Source organism: Marmota monax, unplaced genomic scaffold, assembly GCF_021218885.2.
Source record: "Marmota monax isolate L192 unplaced genomic scaffold, Marmota_monax_Labrador192_F-V1.1 WCK01_AAM20220418_F8-fsc00036, whole genome shotgun sequence".
Classification (NCBI taxonomy): domain Eukaryota; kingdom Metazoa; phylum Chordata; class Mammalia; order Rodentia; family Sciuridae; genus Marmota; species Marmota monax.
The window spans coordinates 12,935,105-12,955,609 of NW_026694491.1; the positions used below are offsets into that span (position 1 = coordinate 12,935,105).

Below are 20,505 nucleotides of genomic sequence, written 5' to 3' on the forward strand. Positions count from 1 at the left end.
TATATATATCACGTTATATATAATGTGTCACATAATTTATCCAATGGGTAAGAGCCTCCTCTAGAGAAATCTTATGCTTGGTCTTTCTAATTTCAATCCTTTCTGTCCCTCCAGAGATTCTCACACACATACATACACTGAAAACTGTGTGACTAACACTTAAAAGAAGTAATATTTTTCTCAACTAAGTCTTTTATATCTTAGGAAATTTTAAACATTTTTGTAGTTTTTATTCAATGTGTGGAAGGTAGAATCAATGGAAACCTGTCTGATATTTCTGACACACTGAAAATAAGCCACAGAGAAAGAGGATTTAATTTTAACTGTATTGTTCAAAAGTGTTTGGCAAAAATGTTTAAAGTACTATTTTTCAGAAGTCAATTCACTTTTCTTTTTGCCGTAGGTACACTTTTATTTTTTGGATTAGCAAAACTGTCATAGAGTAAAGTACTAGTCTAGTTCTTGAGAGCCTTACCTAATCAATTTAAACTAAATTCTCTTTTCATGGAAGAGTTCCTGAAGGAAAGTTAAAACTAAGCACAAATGTAAAAATGATTTCATTTCAAATTATCATTCACTCCAGATTCTTTTGACAACAACTTTCTTTCAAGTTTATTAAGACCACCCAATTAATTTTCAAGTCAATGTCTTTGATTTTCCTGAAGAAATTCCCTTTGAATTTCATGTATCAGACTTCCTTTTGGAATGGGGCATAAAATTGTGAATCTGTAATCCTCCCTTCATTGTGCCAGATAATTCAGTTTTTATTTCAGAACTAGTAACTGGAAAATTAAGCAAAGAGGTAAAATGAAGAAATGGCAGAGCTGCCAAACTTCTGATTCACGTTGTGTCTTGTGTGGATTCATTGTTTGGTGAGAAGAAAATAGCCAAACCACAAGTATTCAGTCACACATAAGTACACAAGCATATGAAAATGCATTCGAATCCCAGGAAGAAAATGCTCCCCAGTGCTTTGGCTTAACATCAGTAGTTTTTGACATCAAACATGGACTGAATAAGCCTTTCAAAGCATAGAGAAGAGGGTAGTTGGGGAGACAGATGAAATGTCAGTGTCTCATTACTTTGTTGGTGGAGATACACTTGAAAGTGGACAGAGTGTATGTTGTTTCTTTGTGGGTATTTCTGGAATCCACAAGGGTTTGCCTTTGGCTTGCCACAGTAGATTGCCCAATTCTTAATATTCAAAAGCATGAATCCAGTTCTGACCTAGGATTCCCTCATTTAGAATTTTGGCATGATAGGTTTAAAAGAAAACTCATAATAAAAATTACTTGTAAAAACATATTTTCAGGCTTAGTTAAGAACAAGTGAACACAGTTGATGATGTGTCTGTTTGCCCTAATTTATTTCTATTTTCTGCTTTCTGGAACCTATAAAGTTTACTTGGAGCGGAAGTAGCAACATTTTAAAATCCTTGAAGGTAGAAGTCATCAGCTACCAGTAGCAAAGCAGGAAGGAAACTTGGTTCAATGACTACAAGCTGCCAAAACAGCCTTCGATATCCCATCTTGAGCTTCTTTGAGTCACTGAATTAATTATTATTAACCATTATATTTTGTGTTTATCTGTATGTGCCATTTAACAAACACAGTTATGAAAAAAATCATAACAAGTCACACCTTTTGTCTGTAGAATCACTCTTCATTTGGTAATTTAATGGATAGTTTCCACTGGCTATTTCTTATGAATCACTCAGTGTGAGTACATGACGTGGTGCTGAGTCACACATCAGTTAGTCATCAAATATTTATTGAGCTGGCCTTGTATGAGGTGCTGGAGATATACAATGTCAAAATCAACAAGGCCTTTGTCCCTGTGGGAAATATGCCCAGTAATAATTTTATCAATAATCATAAAAATATATGTCAAATAATAACTATAATACCTGATAGGAAGGAAAGAGATTCTGTACATCCTTGCTGCCATTAATGTGTCCCCTTCAAAACTCAGGTGTTGCCAACGTGATGGGGTTAAAAGGTAGAGTTGTTCAGAGGTGATTAGGCCATGAGAACTCTTCTCTGATGAATGGGATTAAGGCCCTTGTAAAGAGGCTTCATGCAGTAAGGCTCTCTCCCTTCCATCCTTCACCATGTGAAGACACAGTATTCCTCCTCTTTACCCCTCCATGAGCCATCTTGGAAACAGAGAGTGATAGTCCTTAACTGGTAATAGAACCTGTTGATGCCTTGAACTTGAAATTCCTAGCCTCCATAATTATAAGAAATAAGTTTCTGTTCTGTATAAATTACGGAGTCTCTGGGATTCTACTATAGCAGCACCAATAAAATAAGATACTCATGAAAGGAGACAAGGAAATGTCCTTATTGGAAAGTCACATAATGACCTTCTCCTGGTACAGGGTAATTATCTAACCATGAAGGAAGTGTAGGGTTGATCTAGGTAAAGAGAAGACAGGATAAAAAAAAGCATGCAAGAAACCTGCAAAGGCAAAGATAGTGGAAGACCAAAGGACTGAAATATACAGATTTGTATGAGGTAAGAATAGCAAAAATAATAGCAATAACAAAAAAAAATCAAACAGTATTATCAAACAGGCTTAAAATATGTGTTATTAAAATATAATATATATAAAAAGTTTACAAGTCTTAGGTTCTGTGAATTATTGCAAAATAAGCACCCACATGAAGTGACAAACATTATCAAAAATAGAACATTACTAACACTTCAGGAGCAAACCTATCAATAATTCCTCCATGACCACTTTGCCATATGTTAAATTCTAATCTTATATATAATATCAAATATTAGTTTTGCTTGTTTAACTTTGTACAAATGGATAGCTATCTATTTATTAAATTGTCCTCTATCTAACTTGACTTATTTTCTCCACGTTGTGTTTGTGGGATTCCCTCATGTAGTGAGGGAATAGAACTAGTTGGTTCATTCCTTTGCTATGTGATATTCCAATGTGTGGGTAAGTAGTACATTTATTAATTATGGATGGATATTTGGACTCTCCTCAGTTTAGAGTTTATTATAAATAGTGACATATTTTGTCACATATATGAATACAATGCTAAAGTGTATACCTCACAGTAGAAATTGGTAACGTATATGCACATTTTAACATACTTTCCAAAAGTTTATCGAATCAGTTGTATTAATTCATACTACTTCAAGGAGTATGTACAAATTTCAGTTGCTCCAAACCCTTGCAAATTTGACATTGTCCATTTTCTTTATTATAGCTATTCTTTTGGTTGTATCTTAGTGACTTTGTTCAAGAAGGAATAAAGTAACTTTTCATAATGTATTAACTATTTGTACATATACATTAGTTATCTAGTCTCTTAATTATTTTTCTATTGGCATTATTTTTAGCCTACTAACTTTCTAAATATGTCTTTATATATCATTTGATCCACATGGATCATGTGTGTTGTAAGTTTTCTTCCTTATTGTTACTGGTCTTTTCACTTTCTTGATGACATCTTCCAATAAACAGAGCTTTCTAATTTTAATGTCATTTATCAATGCTATTCATTGTGGTATTTATGTTCTACATTTGTCCTAGGATCATAAAGCTTTTTGATTTCATATGTCAATTCCAGAGCTTTAATTTTTTTACTTTTTACAATAAGACCTATAATGTTGTTGTTTTTCATATAGTTGTTTTGAGGCTAAAAGCTATTTCCTTTATATAATAATTCACAAAGACCATTTTTGGAAGTCCATCTTTTTTGACTTTTGTTTAAAATTAAGTGGTAATGTGGATCTATTTTTAAACTTCTTTTTTTCGATTATCTATTTGTCTATCAATATTATACTCTTTTGTTAATAACATTATATTTAATTTTGATATGCAGAAGAGTAAGAATTCCAACTTTGTCCAACTTTGCTTTCAATTCTATTTTTATTTATTTATTTTTCTATTCTTAGCAAAAAAGAAAAAAGAAAATCTATTGAAATGTTGGATTTAGTGTTACCACAAAATGTCTAGTGGGATTTTGGTTATTCTTTTCATTAATTGATATAACATATTAAGAAACATTAGGATTTTTATAGTATTGGTTTTAATGATTTATTTAAATCATATATACATCCATTAATTATATTTTCTTAAATTTTACTGGATAATAGTTTTAAATGCTTTATGTAATAGTTGAGCATGTCAATTAAAAAATTATTCCTAACCTTTCTATATCCTTTGATGATACTTTAGCAAAATTTCTGAAACCATTCTTCCTATCTTCATTTATTTACTTGTAAAAGAGATGGTATTGATTCAATATTTACCTTGATAATTAATATATCAATTATAATATTTTGTACATGCTTTTGAAATCACACTTATATAACTTTGTTTTCTACAAGTAATATCAGTTCTTTTATATTTTTGTCTTTAGTGTACACTAGATGTACACTAGATGCCAAATCAGTGATAGTGACAGCTGATATATTTGCTTTGATCATTTGTCATTGTATAGAGTTGTGCAATCATCAGCCTAATTTGAGTTTGAGAACTTATCCACTATGTCAGAGTTTGAGCTTTTTGTAAATGCCCTTAATACATGAAGATATTGTAGTCCCTTGTATTTTCAATTTGTTGCATTTTTCTATAAAAAGAGCAGAATTTTTAGAACATGAAAAGTTGCTGTGAATTTATCCTTTATTGCAATTCTATGTGTATTATACTAATTGAATTTCAAATGTTACACCAAGGTATCATTTTTAGACTAAATCCCATTTGGTCTTAGTGTATAATCCTTTATACATGGTATTCGGTTTTGGTTTGCTAAATAGATTTTGGGAAAGGGATTGCATCCATATTCAATGAATCGTTTTCCTGTTGTTTCACACAATGAGTTTGAAAATGTTCATTCATCTGCTATTTTCTTATTCTGTGAAGATTTGTATTATTATTTCTGCTTTAAATGTTTAATGTAATTTAATCTGAAGCCACTTTAGTAACTTTTAAGTATAGAAAGCCCAGGCACGGTTCTTATCACAAAAAGAAAAGAAAAGAAAGATCATTAGCAAAGAATAAAAATATTCCTTAAAATTACAATCTATAATTTAAAGAATATTATAAAATCACATAAAAGAAGAAGAAATATATGTGAAAGGGCTGGCAATGTAAGATTTGGGAGAAGATTAAATAGGAAAGCAACACTGGTGGAATCTTCATATATTGGAGGAAAACAAAAACTATTGTGGCAAGAATATCTTAGATATTGGAATTTGCTTTGTGTTTGTATGCATTTGTATGTGTGTATATGTTTGTGTGGGGGTACTATAAAAGAGAATGTAATCAGAAAGATCAAGTTAAGTAGTTTAAATTTTAGATTTTTATGTGACTATAATAGAAATACATCAGAACATTACTGGTCCCATTGATTAAATATTTTATATTATTTTTTAGCTGTTTAATACAAGGTCACTTAGAAAATTGAATCACTATATTTGATTGAGAGGATCAAAGAAAAGCAAATACCATTATACATCATTATTTAAAGTAAGCCATATTATTTTTAAGGAGGCAAATATCTTGTTCATTCTTTAAAATCTAAATAAAACATCATTTAGTGAAGCTACTCTGATTAACCCTTTTTGTGCTTTCAATCTTATTGAAATTGTTTCTTCTGCTTTCGTCCTAAATGCTTTCTTTGATTCTCTACTATTGTATCCTCACATTGTTGTAATCACCTCTGAGCTTTGCATACTGTGAAAATTATTTTAGTACTTTTTTCATAGGAGTTAAGTGCAAAACCTCTGAATCCAGACATTGTAGTTTGAATCCATGTTCTTCCACTTACTATGTCACTTGGGCAATTTGTTCAACTTCCATATGCTCCAAATTTCTCATCTGTAAAATGAGGACAATACTTGTAACCACTTCATAGGCTGTTTTCAGGATGAAATAAGATAATATATGTAAGCTAAACAAAATAATATTGGACACATGTCCCAAATAAATATTAGCTATTTCTCTTGATTTTATTTTTGTATTATACATTAAAGATGGCACCCTCTCAACTGATCTATTTGGTTAAACAAAACTTCCTTATGAAACATGCTAATTGATTCTCACAAAGACTTCTACAACAAAGTTTATCAACATCCAAACCAGAACACTTTTATTAGTTAAAGGTTTTTCCTGCTACTACTAATTACACTTAGACAACAGTTTTAAAACCAAAGTAGATACACATACACACAGTATATATATATATATATATATATATATATATATATATATATATATATATATATATGTAAGATAATCTAAAAATAGGGTAAATGTACTTCTGTTTAGAGGTGGGATGTAGCCCACTGGTATAGTAGTTGCCTAACATGCCTAAGACCAAGAGTTCAATCCCTGGAACTACAAAATATATTTACCCTATTATTAGGCCGTCTGATTATAAACTTATCACTTCTGCACATATTGGCTTTTAATTAATATATCTAACAATATTTACTCAAACAGAATTTCAGTTTCTGCTATCTGTTCTCAGGCCATTATCATATCTTGCCTGGATTATAAAATTGACTTCCCAACTTTCAAAACGTTTTTCTGTCATCAGAATGCAATATTTTTGTTTGTTTGTTTGGTACAAGGGATTGAATCCATGGGCACCTAGCCACTGAGCCACATCCCCAGCCCTCTTTTATAATTTATTTAGAGACAAGGTCTTGCTGAGTTGCTTAGGTGTCCCATTCCCAGCAACTTAAAAACTCAAACTTGCCCACCCAGGGACGCCATCTGCTGCGTTGCACGGGACTAAAACACTCAGAGGTCACTCCAGGGGAACTGGGCTGTGTGAAATAACCACACAAGAGAGAGAAATACCTTTTTCTTTGGGGTGTTGTGATGGCTCCTCTGACTTTAAGGGCCTGCAGAAAGAGAGAAAGGAGTATGTGCTGATCCCTTTGATTGAGGAGAAGCCATTCAAATGAGGCAAGGGGTCAGGTGTCAAGGGGCTGCATTTTGCTTCATGATGTCTGCTGTCAGCAGGTTGACTGACATCTAGGAAGGCCACTCCCAAGGGCAGATTAAGAGAAGGGGACACACAAAGGGCATTTCCATGGGACATTCTATCCCAAACAGGGCAAGAGGTAATATCACAAAGGAACAGGTGAGTGTAGCTCGATCCCTGGGAATGTAGGAAGTCACACCCATTTACGAAGACACATTTGGGTTTTCTCTACCCTCAAGATTGGGGCTACCATCTTCAGTTACTTAAGCAACCAGATCACGGGGTGAGTGACAGTGCCACGCTGATCAGAAGGGGAAGCAAATGCTGGTCACATGCTATGTCGGCCTCCTATACTTGGGGCCTTGCCAAATTGCTGAACCTGGGTTTCAACTCATGATCCTCCTGCCTCAGCCTCTTGAGCTGCTGGGATTGCAGGTGGGTGCTTCAGAGCCCTGCTAGAATACTATTTTTTTTTTAAAAAAAATGTATTTCAAATATAAAATTAACAATATATCTCCATTTTTTAAATTTCAGCAATTTCTCTTATTTTCAAATACTTCACCAAGACCTTCAAGGCCTGGAATACAGTATATACCTCATCATAAATACTGAGGACTGTTTTCTGTTATTACCATCATCACCAACAACATAAATTATTTTCTGTGTACCCAAGACTTGTGTTGAATATTTTATGTGCAATTTCCCTTTTAATCCTCCCAAAACCTCACCAGGTATTCTTGTTATTTCCATTTATGGGCTGGAGTAACAGGTTTAGATGGGTTAGACATTTTGCCTAGTATCACACATTGTGAAAGACACAGGCAGATTCCAAAGCCTGAGAGCCTTACGCCAGAGCCTTCAGCAGTGATCTTTAGGTTACATTCTCTCCCCTATGAATGTGTTGTTTAAAATAAAAAATGAGCAAGTATGATTCAGTGCATCCTTCCTTAGCTCCCTGCTGTTTCATTTCAGACTCATGTCCTGCCTCTCCCCACTTCAGTGTATGAAACACGGCTTTTTATTTTTTTTCCTTTGCATTGTAATGCTCACTTCTCCTCTAGTCTCTCATGCATAATGGATCTCCTACCTGGAACATTTTCTCTATCCCAGTTTCCTACATGATGCCTGGGTGATACCATTCAGTGATGGCGTCAATGGTATGTTTCATCATTTGTTTCACTTTTAGTCAGGTCTGTCCTTTCTTTTCTGAATGGTACTGGCAACAATCTATTTTATATTTTTACTGGAAAATAAAAGTTTAATATACATCATCTTTACATTCCTTATTACACATACCTTAAAATATTTTAAGAGCTTCATTGACATATAATTGACATACAATAAACTCTATATATTTCAATTATACAATTTGATATTTTGGTATATGTGAAACCATTGCTGTGATCATGATAGTTAATCTATACATTCCCCACAAAACTTTTCTGTGTCCCTTTGAAATCTCTTCCTCCATTCCTTCCAACACCCCTCATGTAGTCACCTGGCTACCCCTGACTTGCTTTAGTCATCATAGCTTAGTTTAGCTTTTGTAAGATTTTATGTAAATGGAATTTTATAGTGACTAACTCATTTTTTTTCTGGCTTTCTCTCAGTGTCTAATTCTTTTTTTTAAATTTATTTATTTATTCTAATTTGCTATATGTTACAGTAGAATGCATTTCAATTCATAGTATACATATAGAACACAATTTTTCATGTCTCTGGTTGCACACAAAGTAGAGTCACACTATTCATGTTCTTATATATGTACTTGGAGTAATGATGTCCATCTCATTCCACAGTCTTTCCTATGCCCCTACTCTCTCCCTTCTCCTTCTTTCCCTTTGCCCTGTTTCCTCCATTCCTTCCATGTACCCACCCATCTCCATTATGGATCAGCATCCTCACATCAGAGAAAACATTTGGCCTTCATTTTTTGGGGATTGGCTAACTTCACTTAGCATAATATTTCCAATTCCATCCATCTACCTGCAAATGCCATGATTTTATTCTCTTTTAATGCTGAGTAAAATACCATTTTGTATATATACCACAGTTTCTTTATTCATTCATCTCCAGAAGGGCTTCTAGTTTAGTTCCACAATTTAGGTATTGTGAATTATGCTACAATAAACATTGATGTGGCTGTGTCCCTATAGTGTGCTGTTTTTAAGTCCTTTTGGTAGAGACCGAGGAATGCGAGAGCTGGGTCAACTGGTGGTTCCATTCCCAGCTTTCTGAGGAATCTCCATACTGCTTTCCATATTGGCTGCATAAATTTGCACTCCCACCAGCAATGTATGAGTGTACCTTTTTCCCCACATCCTCACCAACACATAGTGTTTGTGTTCTTAATAGCTGCCATTCTGACTGGAGTGAGATGAAATCTTAGAGTAGTTTTGATTTGTATTTCTCTAATTGCTAGAGATTTTGAACATTTTTTCATATATTTGTTGGTTGATTGTATATTATCTTCTGAGAGGTGTCTGTTCAGATTCTTGGCCCATTTATTGATTTGGCTATTTGGTATTTTTTTGTTTTGTTTGGTGTTTAGCTTTTTGAGTTCTTTATATATCCTAGAGATTAGTGCTCTATCTAATGTGTGAGTGGTAAAAATGTGCTCCCAAGAAGTAGGCTCTCTATTCAACTTACTGATTGCTTCTTTTGCTGAGAAGCTTTTTAGTTTGAATCCATCCCATTTATTGATTCTTGATTTTAATTCTTGTGCTATAGGAGTCTTATTAAGGAAGTTGGGGCCTAATCTGACATAATGGAGATTTGGCCCTACTTTTTCTTCTAATAGGCACCATGTCTCTGGTTTGATTCCTAGATACTTGATCCACTTTGAATTGTGTTTTGTGCATGGTGAGAGATAGGTGTTTAATTTCATTTTGTTGAATATGGATTTCCAGTTTTCTAGCACCATTTATTGAAGAGGCTATTTTTTCTCCTATCTATGATGCCTTTGTCTATTATAAGATAACCGTAATTAAGTGGATTAGTCTCTGTGTCCTCTATTCTGTACCATTGGTCTATCAGTCTATTTTGGTGCCACTACCATGGTTTTTGTTACTGTTGCTCTGTAGTATAGTTTAAGGACTGGTATAGTGATGCCGCCTTCTTCACTTTTCTTGAGAAGGATGATTTTATCTGGGTCCCTTATTTTTCCAGATGAATTTCATGACTGCTTTTTCTATTTCTATGAGAAATGTCATTAGGATTTTGATTGGACTTACATTACATCTGTAAAGTGATTTTTGTAATATGGTCATTTTGACAGTATTTATTCTGCCTATCCAAGAACAAGAGAGAACTTGCCATCTTCTAAGGTTGTCTTTAATTTCTTTGTTTAGCCTTCTATTATTTTCATTGGACAGGTCTTTTACTTCTTTCGTTGATTCCCAAGTATTTTATTTTATTTTTTGAGGTAGTTTGTAAATGGAGTAGTTTTCCTAGTTTCTCTTTCAGAGGATTTGTCACTGATGTACAGAAATGCCTTTGATTTATGGATGTTGATTTCATATCCTGCTACTTTGCGGAATTCATTTATTAGTTTTAGAAGTTTTCTGGTGGAGTTTTTTTTTTTAATCTTCTAAGTATAGAATCATATCATTGGCCAATAGTTATAATTTGAGTTCTTCTTTTCCTATCCAAATCCCTTTAATTTCTTTTGTCTGGCTAGATTTTCATGGTGGAAGGGTGCGTCCCTGTCTTGTTCCAGTTTTTAGATGGAATGCTTTTCATTTTCTCCATTTAAATGATGTTGGCCTGGGGCTTTACATAGATAGCTTTTATAATGTTGAGATATATTCCTGTTATCCCTAGTTTTTCTAATGTTTTGAACATGAAGGGGTGCTGTAGTTTGTCAAGTGCTTTTTCTGCATATATTGAGATGATCATCTGAATCTTATCTTTAAGTCTATTGATGTGATGAATTATATTTATTGATTTCCATATGTTGAACCAACCTCGCATCCCTGGCATGAACCCCACTTGTTCATGTTGCATTTATTCTTCACATTTTTTTTGTATTCAATTTGCCAGAATTTTATTAAGAATTTTTGCATCTATTTTCATTAGAAATATTGGTCTCAAGTTTTCTTTCTTTGATGTGTCTTTGTCTGGTTTTGGAATCAAGTGACACTGGCATCATAGAATGAGTTTGGAAGTGTTCCCTCTTTTTCAATTTTATGAAATAATTTGAGGAGTATTGGTATTAGTTCTTCTTTGAAGGTCTTGTAGAACTCAGCTATGTAGCCATCCAGTTCTGGACTTTTCTTGGTTGGTAGGCTTCTATGATATCTTCTATGTCATTACTTGAAATTGATCTCTTTAACTTGTGTATATCATCCTTATTCAGTTTGGGCAAATCATATGACTCAAGAAATTTGTCAATGCCTTCAATATTTTCTATTTTATTGGAGTACATTTCAAAATAATTTGTAATTATCTTCTATAATTCTCTAGTGTGCATTGTGATATTTACTTTTTCATCATAAATGATACTAATTTGAATTATCTCTCTCTTTGTTAGCTTGGCTAAGGTTTTATCAATTTTATTTATTTTTTCAAAGAACCAACTTTTTGGTTTTTTTTTTCATTTTTTTGTTTCAATTTTATTAATTTCAGTTGTGATTTTAATTATTTTCTGTCTTCTATGCTTTGGTATTGATTTGTTCTTTTTCTAGGTCTTTGAGATGTAATGTTAGGTAATTTATTTTTTGACTTTTTCCTCTTTTAAGGAATGAACTTTCCTCTAAATTCTGCCTTCAAAGTGTCCCAGAAATTTCAATATGTTGTATCAGTGTTCTCATTTACCTCTAAGAATTTTTTAGTCTCCCATTTGATGTTTTTTACAACCCATTCTTCACTCAATAGCATCATATTATTTAGTCTCCAGGTGTTGGAATAGCTTCTATTTTTTATTTTATCATTGATTTCTAATTTCATTCCATTATGATCTCATAGAATGAAGGTAGTGTCTCTACTTTTTTGTATTTGCTAAGAGTTTCTTTGTGACATAATATATGATCTATTTTAGAGAAGGATCCATGTGATGCTGAGAAGAAAATGTATTCGCTCATTGATGGATGAAATATTCTAGATATGTCTGTTAAGTCTAAACTGTTGATTGTATTATTGTGTTGTATAGTTCCTTGTTTAGCTTTTGTTTGGAAGATCTATCCAGTCGTGAAACAGGTGTGTTAAGGTCACCCAGAATTATTGTGTTGTTGTATATTTGACTCTTGAACTTGAGAAGAGTTTGTTTGATGAATGTAGATGTTCCATCTTGGGGGGGCATATATATTTATAGTTGTTATGTCTTGTTAATGTATGGTCCCCTTGAGCAGTATGAAATGTTCTTCTTTATCCCTTTTGATTAAATGTGGCTTGAAGTCTACTTTATTTGATATGAGGATGGAAACCCTTGCTTGTTTTCACAGTACATGTGAATGGTATATTTTTCCCTCAACCTTTCATCTTCAGTTTGTGGATGTCTTTACCTAAGAGTCGAGTCTCTGGAAGGCCAAAAGTTCTACAGTTTCTGATGGCAGGAAAAAAACTGAGGATGAGTCTGAGATGTTGAGGGGCTAAGAGTTGAGGATATAGAGTTATTACATCTGAGAAAGCATGGAATAGGAATCTGAAGAAGTTGGTTAGTAGCAGGAGAAGAGAAAGAAAATGATTTGGGGAATACAAGTAAGTGGGAAGGCATTAGAGTACAACAAACAAACAAATATTAAGAAAGGTAAATAATGTAAAAATAGGAGATAAAAGAATATATAACACTACTGTAATATGCAATTTAACCATCCCAGTCCTCAGTAGCCTAATTTATGAAAAGTACTTGGTTTCACAAATGTTGGGGATGTAAGGGCAGGAGAAGAGAGAGACAGAAAGAAAAAAAGAAAAGAAAAAACAAATCTCAAAAGGAAAATACAAGGATTGTTTTTGTTGGAGATCAGTATCTTCCAGGCTTCTCTTCTCATCTAATAGGTGGGGTTGTCTGTTGTTTGCTGGTATTCACCCTCAGGATGGTGAAGGTTATTAGGGTGGGAGGGTTGGTCTTGGGGGCGGAGCTCGTGGAGGTGGGGCAAGTACTTGCTTGTCCCCAATGGAGACTGCACCCTAAGGACCTCCTTTGGGGCCTGCTCATGTGATGTGGGTGCCTGGTGTTATCTCCTATAGACCTCACAATTCCTGGTCTTTAATTTAGTCTCTAAACTATATCTCACCCCATCCCTTTCCGCTTTCCAATCAAAAACCTTTCTCTCCAGATGTCTCCTGTGCTGCGCTCTGTGGGCTACACACCTGTAGGAGAGCTATTTTATATTGGGCAGTTCAGGCCTGGGTTTTGCACCTGGGTTTTGCAACCCAGTTTTCTGAGCTACAGAGTGGCTGTAGATTGGCTTTGTAGCGGCAGGCACTGTGCCAGGTTAGTGGCTGCTGGGGAGAAGGGGGAGTTGGGGACTTTCAGGATCTTCATATTTTTTCTAATCTTCAGCCAGTGTTCCAAACTCGGTTGCCCCTACTAAAGATGGCAAAGAAGGTGTCCCAAGATGGAGGTGTCTGCTTTCAGCGATAGGGTAGAGTCAGGCTGTAGCTTTGAGTGGTGTGTTCAGAAATGCAGCTCTGTGGCATGCAGTATTATGGCTGGCAGCTGTCATGGAACCCAGTGCAGTGTCCCCAGGTGCAGGCTACCACGTGTATGGGACTGTGGCAGTGGCTGCAGTGCCCCGAGATGGAGGAGACTGGAGGAGCCCCATGTTTGTAGATAGTGGTCCACACAGGAGTGGCAGCCTTAGTGTCTGCACTTGGGCTGCTGCTAGGTTTTCTGGGAGCTGCAGTCAGGATTCCTTTGTGGGAGCAGTGACCAGGAGTCCTGATAGTGCAGGAGGGTCCTATTCGGGAGGACCTGCATGGACAAGTTTTTGGAAGTCCTGTGCTGACAGCTGAGGCACAGTAGCTATGATTCCTGTGGGGAGCAGCTGTTGGGGATCTTCTAATCACTGACAGAGAAACATTATTTTCATACTTGAATCCCAGGTCCCAGAGCGACTCAGAATGCAGCCTCCCTCTAGCCTGCCATCTTGAATCTCACAACAATCTATTTTAAATATGAATTTATTTATATCTGTCTTTCACAAGATGATAGGTGCTATGAAGAAAAATACTGTGTCTTGCTCACCACTGAATTAACAGAATTCCTGCTAGCACACAATAGACACCTGAGAATGTGAAAGAAAAATTGCACTCAAGAGTTAAACAGGTGAAGACAGCTTACTTCCAAATGACAAAAATAGAGATATTGAATTTAACTGCTAAAACAAAGATTGGCAGAATCTTTAACAGTCTGAGTGATTAAGTGGAAAGTGTTAGAGGACATTAGTTGGGAGGTTGGTCAATGGGATTAGCCATCAGTGTTTGCTAATTATGCTTATCTAAATTGGGCTCCTACTCTTTCATAGAGACTGGGAATTAGGGGCACTATTTTCTTGATCACTTTTCCGAAGGTCCTAGAGAAAGATTTTCTGCATAGCAAAATTGGCAGGAGACAGGAAGAAGATTTACATCTCAAAGGGGAAGATAAATTATTTACAATTGCAAGTTTTCTAAAGTAAGTAAGAATAAGAAGGTCAGGGCTTAGAGTTAGTAAGAAGCCTGTCTACATTTTGATCCAGCAAAAGGGAATGAAAAGGGCATCTTGGTCAAGATCTGTTTGTTGAGTTAGTGGATAATTAACCAGCAAAATGTAACGTTTCATTATGAAGCATCAAAATCTTGGCATATAATAATGAAGGAATTATTATGACTTTGTGTTGACATAATTCAAATAAACAGTTACACAATACTTACCTGACATTTAACTTCTTAAACATTCAAACCTATTGTTCTGACTACATTTTTAGTTTTTCTAATTCATAAAAATAAAATAATATTAATATAATATGGTGCTGCACAAGTAGAGTTTAACATTTTAATTGAGCATTTTAGTTCTCTATTTACTAAAGCTTTTAAGAAATTACCGATGACTTTGAAGTACATTGTAAATAAATCAGTATAAGCATAGTAGTTAGAGCAGAAATAATAATTTTTATTGCCAGTTAACTGAAATTCTTGCATATTTAAAATGGTGTTTAATGTTGCTTAAATTATTGAAGCTATAAAGGAAATATATCCAATTTAATTAAACTTGTGTAATTTCAAAGAAGGTAAATTTAGTAGCTATACTTATGTTCCCTAAAGTGTCTTTGGATATGGTATTGATAACATTTTTAAGTTATTTTTGCTTTTATTTTTTGCACATTTGAAATACTATGAATCACCTCATATATAAGGACAACATTTAACTTAGCTAAATGTATCATATTGTACTTTGATTAATTTATATGGCTCATTTTGTTTCCATTCCAGCATCACCATGTCTCTCCCAATTGCAAATGCCCAACTATTTTGCATGTTTATGGAGCTTAATCCCAGGCCTGAATTTCATTAACTGACCATAGCTTTACTTGAATTTCTACAATAATGAGTTCATTCCTGAAATTTTGCAAAGATATGTGGGGAGAGGAGGGGAAAACATCATCTACATTTGAAAAGACCAAATTTACAAATCAGTGCTCCTTAATGCAATTTTCCCCCCTTGACTAGATGGAAGTTTATTTGCATGCATTCTAAGTGGCAGTAGAATGGGAAACTAAGATTTTTGTCATTTTGATTTAACACAGACTCGCCCAGAAAGCACAACCCTGATTTTGTATGAGAAGGACTATCTCTACAGAACCTAAAATGTGAGTCTTGTTGGTTTGTGATATTGAATTATTTAATGCTATGTCATTGACCTAGTGACATGACATGGAATTTATTAAAATACTTAATGAGTCGGTCTCCAGTAAGTATAATCGTAGACTACAGTAGAATTTGTTTTATTGTTTGCTTTTAAAAAATTATAGTAACTAATAAATGTTTGACTTTGTAGATGATAAAGAATTTTTACGCTATATATTGATACTTAGTTTAATGCACATGGTTTTGTATGGTTTTGATATTCCAATGTGTTTATAGTTGATAAGGTATGTCAATATGATCCCTCATATATAAGCTTTCTCCGTGTGTGTGTGTGTGTGTGTGTGTGTGTGTGTGTGTGTGTTTTGTTCGTTTGGTTGGTTTGGTTTTACTGTTTTTAATTTTCTCTGTAACCAATATTCCTAAGTACTTGGAATGTATCTTTAGCATCTCAAAATTTCCTCAGAGTTTTTTCAAACAGAATAAATGGCCAGTTAAAGATGAAAGCTTGATGCACTTTTCTCCCTCCCTCTGTCTAGATCTGTCTTTCAGCTACTCACTAATGGTTGGCATCTCTTTTCCCTGTATGGCCTCTGATAAGTTGTCTTTGATAACCTGCTGTTTTGTTCTTGAACCTTGCCATGGCTATAAGTCTGGGATATCAGAACTGTCAAAAATAAAAGTAAAAGAGCAAAAAGCACACAGCCTGTGAAAGTTAGAGAAGATATAAGACGTGGTAATCGACTGATGAATTTTCAACTGGCAGATAGCTTTCACTTTATCCCATTTGCTGTCACAGTAACTGAAATAATAAGGGGATTTTTCTCCCCAATAATGGATGATGGGGGTTGTTTGCTTTGTGAGAACTGCCAAGGCGACAGGCCACATGGAGTTATCTTTGAAAGTGAGCTTGAAACAAGCTTGCCTGGCTGTAGATAAGAGACTTAGAAGAAATCCTATTCAGATGTACCTGTCACTAATTTATCTGAAGGTTTTGTGATTCATACATACTGTTCTGTGTGCAACGGAGCATTAAATTGCTTTCCTCTGGGAGCAGGTCACATTCAGGGGTTCTCAAACCCATGCTATTGGGCAGTGCATGTTTGATTCATATAGCTGTTTGCTATTGAATTTATATCTATTAGAAAGCTGGTAACCTGAATATATGTGAGGTGATCTCTTGGAACTTTTCAATAGTAAAAGGATTGACCAAAACTGTACTATCTCTTAATATATAAGTATTTGCAACAACAAAAAATTTAATCAACACTTCTGTTACCACAGTCAATTATTCTGATAATTATGTAGGTAAATATTATATATATATATATATATATATATATATATATATATATATATAAAATATGTATTGGCCTAGATCCTGGTGAATATACTTTAATGGTTCCTTTATCTATTTAAACAGAAAGATGTTCTTAAACTCATGGATTTATTCTAAAGAAAAAAAAAAAATCCAGAGCTGCTTTAAAGCAAGACTCATTAAACAAAAAGCTTTAGAAAAGAAAGATCCTCCAACACCCCAACCCCCGATTTACAGTTGTTTTCATCTATGAAAATTCCACTTTATCACTCAGTGTATTTTGTAAAACAATGGCATACCTTCTGAAATGAAATAGATACTGGCTTTAATTTGAAAAGAGCATAAAAGTAAGAGATGCTTATTTGTGTGTGTTAAGATTATGCTGAGAGATTTTAGTATGGATTTTTCTTTCTGGATGTGGGTTCTTTTGCAAATATAGTACCAAGAAAAAAAAAAGGGTTTTCTTCATTTTATTATTTCCATGATGAGGTATGTAGAACTAAAACCTAATATCTTCTCATGTGTCTTAAGTGTGCTTCATTTTGTGCAAAATTAAGTCAATAAATGGCAAAGTGGCAGTTAAATGGAAGCAATCAGTGAAATCTTTCTAAAGTATTTTTAGCATGCCATGACAACAGTCTTTAGTGTGGGTAAATGAGCAACATAAACTGATATGTTCTCTCTAATTTTTTTTTAATTTAAAACTGTTCATTATATTCTGTATCGCAATGCAAAAACAAATGTGATCATTTCATGAAGTGGCAAAAAGAAGACTCTTTCAAGTGGATAAAAATGATGATTTTATTCTGCATTTATGAGGTATAATTCTTTAAATTCTGTCCCAGTTGTGAGAATGTGGAGCATCCAATATAAACCAGAATTTTCCTATTAATGAATTAAAGCATAATTAGGGCATTGCTGTGGGGAACCTATTAGATCTTTCATGCATAATTCACTATATTTAAATGAGATATTCCTCACATCTCCAAATCCTTAAATTAGACTGTGACCTGAAAACCTTCTAAGGCCTCCTATGAAACAGGAGCACAGAATCAAAATATTTAATGATATTATTGTAGAGCTTCAAAATGTTCTGGTAAGCATTTCTCTTATGGAAAAATAAAAAGACAAAGAAAACTAGTTCATAATATTAAGGAAAGAATACAATTAGAGCATCTGCAAAGTACATGTAATGGGCATATTTTTGACATGTTCTCACCATCCTAAAATTGTGCTTTTCACATAGAAGGAAAAATGGCTAACTTTAAAATTTTCCATGTTTATAAAAACCCATGTGGTGTCTCAGAGGATATATTTTCTTTCCTTCATTAATTTCTTCCTTTCTGTCTTCTCTCCTACTTCTTTCTTCACTGAAAACTATTTTAAAACACAAACTATATTTATATTATTTTTAAAGCATTTCAAACAACAGACCACTTTGTTAGAGATATTTAAAATATTTTGCAAACATTTTTCTGGTCAAATAATAGTGATCTTTTAAACAGTTCTATCTTATTAATTTTCCTCTGTTCTATAATGACTAGCTCCCCATCTCTTACATCCTACGTAGAGAGCTTACAGACCTTTTCAAAAAAGTCTTTCCTAACCGTTTGACCTACTCATTCTCTTGCAAGCTTCTTTGACCTCATGTCTTTCACCATAATTATTAAGAATTCAAAATATATACAATTATATATTGCTTATTTTCAGATCACTTAAAAAAAATAAGGGTTAAAACTGGTGTCCTGCAGAGTGCCCAGACTCTAGTAAGTACTTAGTACAATTTGTTGACTGAGTCAGACGGAATGGTGTGAGCCTGTTATCCCAGAAATTTGGGAGACTAAGTAAGGAAGATCACAAGTTGAAGGCAAACATCAGCAACTTAGCAAGATTCTGTCTCAAAGTAAAAAATAAAGGACTGGGTATGTAGCTCAGTGACAAAAATGGTCCTGGGTTCAAACCCCAGTAACACTCACCAACCCCCCTCCCCCCAAAAAATTGTTGTTTAGATGAAATGAGATAATGAAAACCAGGTAATTCTTCAAATAAGAATAACAGAAATATAAAGTCCATATTAAACATATAAAGCTAAGAGTTATATAATAACTGATTTAACTAAATATTTACAGACCTACTTTGTATTCAATTAGAAAATTCAGCAAATTCCATATCTCAGCAGCTTCTTTACTGTATTACTAAAGCCACAGTGTTAGTCAGATTTAATCTGTGGAACAAATACCTGAGAAAAGGTTCTTAAAGGGAGGAAATATTTATTTTTCCTGGCAGTGGCTTCAGTCTACAATCAGCTGGTTCCATTGCCCTGAGCCTGAGGTAAGACAGAACATCATGGTGGCAGATAAAGCTGTTCATGTCATGGTTGCCAGAAAACAGAGAAAGAGAGGGGGCGGGGGGAAAGAAAGAGGAAGGGATTAGAGATGAGATACAGTCCCAAGGGCGTGCCTGAATATTGCTTTATTTGGTACCAAACCTGGACACATGAAACTTTAGTGGACATTCCATATCTAAAATATTATAGCTACCAAAACTTATTAAATATGAAGTGCAATGTATACAGCAACAAAAGTAGTATCTTTTCTTCTGCCTTTACATGGTTCATGGCTAATAACCCCTGTCACAAAGACAGATTGAGGAGAAAATATCATAATAAATTCATTAAGAAAAGTTTTTTATGGTATAGAAATGTTCAAAAATGAAGATCCAAAGAAATGGGGGACAACGTATATTTTTGTTTTCGTTTGATGAAAGTTGTACAATTCTGTAGAAGTATGATTGAGTAAAAAAAGGTGTAGGCTAATTAAATAGCTGGGGGAAGAGAGAGTTATAGGTCTATTTATTCAGGCTCTTTTGGGCCGCTCTGTATAGCATTCCTTCCCTCCAGGTACAGGCTAAGATACCTTACATGGGAGTGCTCAAAGGAGAGTGGGCAGGAGAAGATAAGAGAGACTTTTCTGATTCTGTAACTTTCTCAATTTCCTTCAACTTAAAATACTTACTGTCAAGATGCCGTATTTTGGAGTAGTATTTTCTTCACCCCCTCACATAGAATTCTGAAAAATGAATTTTGAAATTTTCTGTGGATATCTTTTAAAATAGTTTAAAGAAAAACTAAATCATCTCTGATTCATTGAAAACATTCATTAATTTAAGGCCATACATTGGAGATATTGGTTTGTTCCAGGTGACCACAATTAAGCAAATATTGTAATAACAAGACATGTGATTCCTTTTTTATTCTTTGTTTCCCAGTGCATATAAACGTTATGTTTATACTATACTTTAGCATATTCAGGGTGTGATGGAATTACATCTAAAAGATCAATAATTAAAATATACTATATTGATAAAAAGTAATAAAAATCATCTGAGCCTTCATCAAGTCAGCATCTTTTTGCAGTTAGAAGGTCTTGCCTTGATTTTTTT

The 20,505-nt window shown here is 34.1% G+C and overlaps 1 protein-coding gene across 2 annotated transcripts in view; it reads left to right on the plus strand.

Annotated features, from left to right (window-relative positions):
* The window catches only part of Mgat4c (MGAT4 family member C), a 794,840-nt gene that overhangs the window by 428,303 nt on the left and 346,032 nt on the right, over positions 1 to 20,505 (plus strand). For both annotated transcript variants that reach the window (XM_058571319.1, XM_058571318.1), the window contains one exon: positions 15,689 to 15,751. The gene's annotated coding sequence lies outside the window, so the exon portion shown is untranslated. The remainder of the gene's footprint in view (positions 1 to 15,688; positions 15,752 to 20,505) is intronic.